The sequence below is a fragment of the Varanus komodoensis genome, unplaced genomic scaffold (genome assembly GCF_004798865.1).
Source record: "Varanus komodoensis strain SLA01 unplaced genomic scaffold, ASM479886v1 scaffold8, whole genome shotgun sequence".
Lineage (NCBI taxonomy): Eukaryota > Metazoa > Chordata > Lepidosauria > Squamata > Varanidae > Varanus > Varanus komodoensis.
In genome coordinates, this window is record NW_025336481.1 from 23,367,254 (window position 1) to 23,375,078 (window position 7,825).

The following is a 7,825-nucleotide window of genomic DNA, read 5'->3' on the forward strand; positions in this document are numbered from 1 at the left end:
GCTCTATGATCCCCATCGCAAAAGCCGCGCTCTGATTAGAATTACCCAAGAGGTTAGATGGACCAAGGTTTGCTGGAGGAGCAGAGGTGGAAAACCTTTAGTTTCAGACTGAAATACAATCCAAAAACGAGTTAAAAACGGAACGGCTCTATTGGCTGCGACTCTCAACGGATGTGGAGTGGCGTCGCTCTAGCCTATGTCATCTTTATGGAGAAATCCTTGCTTATTGTGTAACGCCACGGAAGAGTGGAAAACCCGTTCAACTTCATGCCGGAAGTGCAGGTGAGGACTGCGATAGCGCGTTTCTCTATGGTTATGGTAATTCCGGTAAGGAGGAAACGCCTTCTCTCCCTATCCGTTAGCGCGGGGAAAGATTTGGCGCTCCTATTTTATTGGTTGTTCCCGAACCTCCTGTTAATATCCCGTTCCTATTGTGCAGCCCTGTATATATTTACTCAGAAGTAAGCCGCGTTGTCCTCAGGGGCGCTTCCCTTTGCAGTCCTCCGTGCATGCTTATCTGAGAGTAAGTCCCATTTACTCCTGAGTAAACACGTACACATTTGAGACCAAGGGGGCTGATATTGCATGACAGAAGAGCAAGGTTAAGACAGCCCCGAAGTAGTGCTGTCAGTTACAGTCCAAGAGATCTGGAGACAGGTTGACTCAGGTGCTGCAGAAAGTAATTAAGAGAGGGTACAATGAAGAGCTTGGATCTAAGCCGCCCCGAGGCTTGTTGCAAAGGGGGCGGCATAAAAATGCTTTAAATAAACGGGTTTGGCGTCCAAGCCACCAAGCCCCACATCTTGTAGTCAAGGCAGGAGAAGAAGGTGGCCAGCTTTAACAAGTTATTTATTTCCTTCTGGTGGCCTGTGCTTATAAATGGTGTCTATTGGGTAAGGTTTTAATTTCTTTAGTTGGTGGGGAGGGGGAGTAACATCTGGTCAGTTTTTTATTATGCATTTAAACATGTAGAGATGCCTGCAACTGGCAGCATGCCCAGTAGTTCTAGGCATTTTTCCTGTCTAAACATGCATAGCATTGTATTTTAATTAATCTCAGTATTTAAAATATTTAAATCCACTCATTATAGCTCTTGTGTGCCACAAGCACTCTTAAGATAACATTAAAGTTTAATTGCCACAAGCTGTCATTGTGCCATAATGATGATTCTCATTTGATGGGAGGATAGATCAGGGAGTCATTCAGGGAAAATAGATCAACCAGTGCCTCAGCCACAGTGACAATTGAACGGAACTTCCACGTTCAGAAGCAGTTGGAACTACTTTATAATGCTCCATTTGTGATTACTGGAATACACAGCCTGACTACTTTTAAAAATGGAATATTCAACTAGGTAGATGTTTTGGTCTGATCCACTTCAAAATGAGAGTACCCTGTGCTTTTGCTTTTCTTTCACTGCAGTGAGCAATAAACTAGTTCTTGCTAATTAGGGCAATAATACAGATGCATTAACAAAAATGCCATTAAGCCATCCTTTCAAGTGAATATCTCTGCCATATTTTGCTGTTCAATAAAGAGAAAGCTAAGGGTTCAAGAATTTAGTTACATGCATGTTTCTACAGGACTGTATGTACTTTTTACAGCCTGCTGCCTCATAAGATGAGGCAATGAGATGTTTTTCTAAGGAGAGTGGTAGTAGCTTTATTTGAATCCTGGAGATGCAAACTATTTTTCATACATTTTTAAAGATGCTGGATTATTTTGGCTCAAATTACCTCCTCCTAAGCTTAGGTCCAGTCTGTGAAAAAGAAAGAACAACCATTTTAGCAACAATGATCAGTGGATATTTTTTTTGATGTTTGAAAATTTCATTATTATCTTTCTTGCAGAAATATTCTTAGTGTATAAATATCTGTGTATTTTGACCACCAGGTGTCAGGAAGCTGGGGGGTTTTTTCCAGATTTTAATCAGGAACAGTGGAGCCCTCTGCTGAGGAATTCCTATAAAGCTAAGTTCACTTTTATTTCAGAAGAACAAAATGCACTTTACTTAATGGTTTCCCATGAAAATGCCATTTAAGTCTATCCAGTTCTTGCTGTAGCAGAAGATTAATTCTTAAACTTAAGTGAGCTATTGGTGCTTTAGAAAACGCACAGCTATAAAGGAAGAGAGATTGAAGAGAGGAGCCACACTCCATGAAATCTCTCTCAGGAACTATAGGTCCAAGTGTTTTTTCAAACCCTGGTGGTCTTTGCTGGACAGGCAAAGAAGCAACAGAGTTGGTGACATCAAACCAGTAAAACAGCCAAGCAAATATATATATATATATATATATCCTTGGCAGCACACTAACCGGCCATGCGAAAGCTCGGACAAGTCACGGCTAAGGAGTCACAGCATGTGATGTCATTGCCTGGCACCGCTACTCCTTTCCAAGCATGCATGTGGCCCCTATGTGTGCTATTATCTGATGCTGGGCTGCTAGGGCAATGCTGGTGCAACAGAGAAGGCTTTAACCCTACCCTGGTGCACTTCCCTAACCCTAATATAGGGGTAAAATACCATTGAAAGGGGGGATTTTGAAAAGAGTGCGATTTTGAAAAAGCCTTCCTTGAGTAGCTTTTTCTGCACAGCTCATCATTTCTGCCCATTCTAAATACATTCCAACCATCAAAATCATGCCAGGACACCTCATTTTTCTAATTCTAACCCAGTGATGGTGATCTTTTTAGAGACTGAGTGCCCAAACTGCAATCCAAAACCCACTTATTATCACAAAGTGCCAACACTGCAATAAACCCGAATACTGAGGTTTTAGTTTAGAAAAAACAACTCACAGCCAGTCCAAGCAAATGTATATATATCCTTGGCAGCGCACTGACCAGCCATGCGAAAGCTCAGTCGAGTCGTGGCTAATGTGTCGCGGCTTGTGACATCATCACCTGGCACACTACTCCTTTCCAAGCATGCGCATGGCCCCTATGTGCACTGTTAATCTGATGCTTGGTTGCTGGGGCGACTTGGCTCGCATGCCGAAAGAGGGCCCTGTGTGCCCGCTGGGCATGCGTGTCATAGGTTCACCACCACTGTCCTAAGCTATCCAGTTGCTCTCAAGTATAGTGGAGGAGGCTGCCCCATCACCAGCACTGATGTAAGCTGCAACTGCCAGTCTGCTCTGCTTTTGAGCTTGCAGTGGAAGGGTGGCTATCATCTTGTTCTCTGCCTTAAGCAGCAAAGTGTCTTAGGCAGTCTTAGGCCTTCCCTAGGAAGAGGAGGGGGTAGCTGAGGCGGGGGGCCACAATAGTCATGGACTGAATTCCCATGGACAGTAGCAGCCTACCCTTTAATAGGGTTTTTAAGCTTCAAAACATACGTGAATAAAAGAGGTAGGCTTCTGGTTTGCAGACCACATGGAAGAACTGATACTAGAACCCAGGGACAACAATTGAGTGGCCAACAATGCTCTTGTCACCTCCCATTTGTACTGTCTTGAATACCTGTGAGACCCACATGAACCCAGAGAGACAAGTTACTTGCCTTTTATCACCACCAGTTGTTGCTATGATAGCTATTTTGTGATTGCGCCCATAATATTTTCTCAAATTCCAATTGTACCACTGATGCAAAAATGTTGGAGAGACCTGTCATAGTGTCTTGTCCTGTTACCAGAGAAGCGGGGCAATGTACCTCATTTTCCCTGCATCTTTGGAGGCTTTACATTAATTAAGTCATATTGAACACAATGAAACCATTCCACTTTGAATGCTATACATGGAATGCTCAGCTGAACTACAAAGCTTGTGTATTACAGAAATCTATACTGGAATGTATTTGTCCTGTTGTGAAATCATTTTAAACAAGCATCCATTAGAACTGCTTTGGCTTTAGTTCCATAATTTTGTCAATGTTTAGCACCCATATCTAAGATGAGTTGAATTTTTCAATATCTTACTCTGATTTCATTAAAAAATATGTAGCTAAAATCCATTTGTTTCTTTTTCTAATTTTATTGTGAAAGGTGATTTATACTAATTCCATTAAAATTATTTTTATTCTGTAAATTTTACTGTGGAAATGCATGAAACTGTGGTGCATATATTTTAACCATACAATGTAAAATAAATGGTGCCATGTTTATCATACTAAATCTGCCCTACTTGGTAACAGCAGTATAAAGTATATCGGTAGTTTTCTGGGGGGAGGGGGTTTGCAATTGACAGGGTGCCTGGGTGAAGCTAGACTAGGGCAAATTGTTTTTCTGCACTCTGTGGCTGAAAAGCATATAATTTGCATATGTTATTAACAAACACTCAAATTATGCAGCCACCCTAAATTGAGACCCTTTAAAATATGTCATTCTGAAAACATTATGGAGTGTTCCAAGGGGAAAAAATCTTAACAACAAAGCTTTTGTTCTTTGTTCCTGACAAATATTGTCTCGTGTGTTACATTTTCCCATATATTTTACACTGACAAATTGGAATTGAAAGTGTATGCTCAGGAAAACAAAGCCATTTGTATTAAGAATGAAATGTTATTGTTGTAATGTCAGAGAAGAGGAAGAACATCAGCGCTGTTCTGAAGGAATTTGAAAGCTCTACTTTCACATCAACATTTTCTCAACTGAAACTCAATGTTGGCTCCAAATCACAGAAATTACTGAAAAGTTGAGTTCCTGCCAACAGAGATTAGAAGCATGGATGCAAAAGCAGCATCCTTGAGGGAAACCTATTTCAGGGCAGTCCCAACTCTAATATCCATTGTGATAGAGTAATATTTCAAAATACAACTATTCCAGCCACCTTTCAAATTTGCAATGGAATATATAGGGTAGAATCTGCAAGGGGAAATCACTGGAATTTTTTAAAATGGGCGTCAGAATGAGTTTTGTTCCCAAACAAAAATGCATATTCTACAGTTAATTTTTCATGATTCCTTCCCATGCTGTAGTGATATGAATGGTACAGGTTATTCAAGGATAAGGTCATTTTATCTTTAGTCTGGTCTGAAATGCATCCTGGTGAGCAGCATTGGGTGAAGGGAGTTGAAAGCAAAAAAACAAATATTCCTTCTAATAAAAAACAGAGAAGTTTTTTAAAGTAGTGTTATAATATCTATACATTAGTAAATAATATGAAAAAGTATAAATTCTTTTCAAAGTCAGCAACACCCCTCCTTCCCAGCGCATCTACATTATCTAGCATACTTATAGAATGTCATTCCAAACAGGGAACTAGTATTTCATTAGACAAGTAAAAAAAACACAAAACAATTGCACAGTTCCTATAATGTAGTGACGTTCACATTTTAATCAGATCATAACAAAAGCTTTTATATCTGTCAATATCCAAGTGTTACCTAGACTTCATTAAGTCAATAAAAAGGCGCCAGACATTAGAAAAACAAGCAGCCTTTTGTCTGCAATCTCTCAAATGGACATGCGGCATTACCTTAATCATCTGTGCCAAGAAAGTGAGTGAGGAGTCAGGGCTTCATGCCTGGAACCTAGGATAAGAGAGAAAGAAAGCTCATATGTTGCCTGCAGCTGTCTTGGGAACTGACAGCCACTATGGTGTAGTGGCACTGACAGCCACTATGGAGTTCTCTCTAGCCTGGTGCCCTCCAGATCTTTTGAACTACAATTCTCCATCCCTGACCATTGGCCATGCTGGCTGATGGGAGATGTAGTCCAAAACATCTGGACTGCACCAATTGACAGACAAAACCATGTATGTGTTATTAAGAAGTCATGCAGTGTAGCACAAAGTCTCATCTCAGCAATGTCCTGAGAAGTGTTTGTTCTCAAAGTACAAACAGCAGCAGCCATGGAGACTGGGGCAGAAAAGCTGCCAATAAGTTTTTTGTTAAATTTGTTCTTTCTTAACAGCTGTCAAAAGGTGAGCTGTCAAGAGAAAGTAAAAGGGAAGTTTTGCTGGAAAAAGGAGGTGCCAAGTAGATCACCACTTCAAGAAAAGATCCTCCATTTTTTGTTTTTTGTTTTCTTGAATTGCCTGTCTGGAACCATTTCTGTGCTCTGGGTGTAGGACAGCACCCATCTCTTATAAATGTGGTGACTTATACTTTTCCACTTTCCAGAGCAGCTGGAGTAGCTTGCACTTTTTGACCTTCTCAAAAACTTAGGTGGTAATTCAGTGATACCCCCTTCATTGTGAACTTTGGGGTCAAGGCTGATATTGTCAGTTTGGAGATTAAGAAAAGCAGTCTTGGGGGAGGAGTGTGGGGGGAAGCCAGAGTGAGTGCTAACAAGCTTATGCTCAGTAGAGTTGCTAAGCCCTACTCATAGCAGCTGTTGCAAAAAAGGCAAACTCCATGCGGGGCGTGATTAGGAACAGAACTGCCAAAACCTTACTCCTTATACCATAGTCATATCTTTGGTATGACTTTGCTTAGAATGTTGTGTTCAGTTCTAGTCATCTTACCTGAAATAAAACATTATTTAGTTGGAAAACTTAAGTTATCAAGGGGAGGAGAGGCTACAACAACTGGGACTGTTTGGCTTAGAAAACAGCTGAGTAAGGAGAACACTAACCTGGGGTAATCCCATAAAGCTTATTGGTGGAGGTTTAGGACAGATAAAAGGAAGTACTTCTTCACATGACACATAGTAAAACAATGGAATTCACTGCTTTAGGAAATGGTGATGGCCACCAATTTGAATGACTTTAAATGGAATCGGACAGATTCATGGAAGAGAGGCTATCAGTCCCTACTAGCCTTGCTGTCTATGTTTTGTGTCCTTTATCAGAAGTGGTACACCTGCATACACCAGATGCTGAGGAGATGGGCAGGCAGAGGTCTTGCACCTATCCTGCTTGAGGTATCCTATGGACAGCTGGTTTGCTAGTGCATGTACAGAGTAAAGGACTAGATGAATCTAGCATGATTTTTCTTATGTTCTAGGGTTGCAACAATCTTATCTGGAATCCATCTCAGATGGATTCTGAAGTTCATCAGACTTCCTTTTGTGCTCAGCCCTGCCTTAGAGAGTGAACCAAGCCAAAAGGAAGTCTGCAAATACCACAGAAGTCTGGCTGCACAATTGGCAACCTACTTCTACAGCACTTGCAGGGAAAACAAGGCCATAAGTAATGTGCTCAGAAGAGGAATGCCATTTGCACAGTGTTTACACATGGCTTTATTCCTGAGAAGCACTATGTGAATGCTTGGTGGACTCAGGGCCTTGAAAAAGTGTGCTGGAGTCCAGGAAACCAAGCCCAGGGAATTGGTTGGATTCCAACACCCAAAATGGTTTCTTCACAAATTCCTAGTGGTAAGCAAGGGGAGAGGATTGAAGTTGAGTCAAGTCACAGGAGGACCATGGGCAAAGGAGGCAAGGACAACCCATGGTAAACCTGATCATTTGTTGGGTGCCCAGTTTAATGAAGAACCCACACTATGTAGCGTATTCACTAGGTGGGTTGTGTGAAGTTGCCCACTAAAACTAATCTTCAAAGAATTACAGTTAAGCCTGTGATTGTACTGTTTAAAGATTGTATTGTTGTTTTAGGGTGCAATCCCATGCTGCTTTAAACCAAAACACCAAGCATTTCCCAGATAGCTGGCTTGGAAATCCTGGCAATTTTGGGATTTTTAAGGTTGAAAGAGGCATACAAATGTGTCTTGTAATTAACTCACTAGCTTGTCATTCCACTTAGAAATTCTAAGATGCAGTTTTGTTCACCTGAACCAATAGCAAATGATAAGAAAATAATATCCCAATCATTTATGACATCTCAGATGCTGTGTTTCTGTTGACATGACTCTAGAGGTTCCTTTGAGTTCATGAACCTTTCCAGAAAATCTGAATCCAGCCTGAAACAAGCCTGGGCTAAATTGTGGCAT

General features: G+C 41.1%; 1 protein-coding gene across 2 annotated transcripts in view; it reads left to right on the forward strand.

Moving 5' to 3' along the window:
* The first annotated feature begins 13 nt into the window (after positions 1 to 13).
* NTN4 (netrin 4) overlaps positions 14 to 7,825 on the forward strand; it is a 76,528-nt gene continuing 68,716 nt past the window's right edge. The window contains exon 1 of one of the 2 annotated variants that reach the window (XM_044455546.1): positions 14 to 282. The gene's annotated coding sequence lies outside the window, so the exon portion shown is untranslated. The other variant, XM_044455547.1, reaches the window with a different exon arrangement.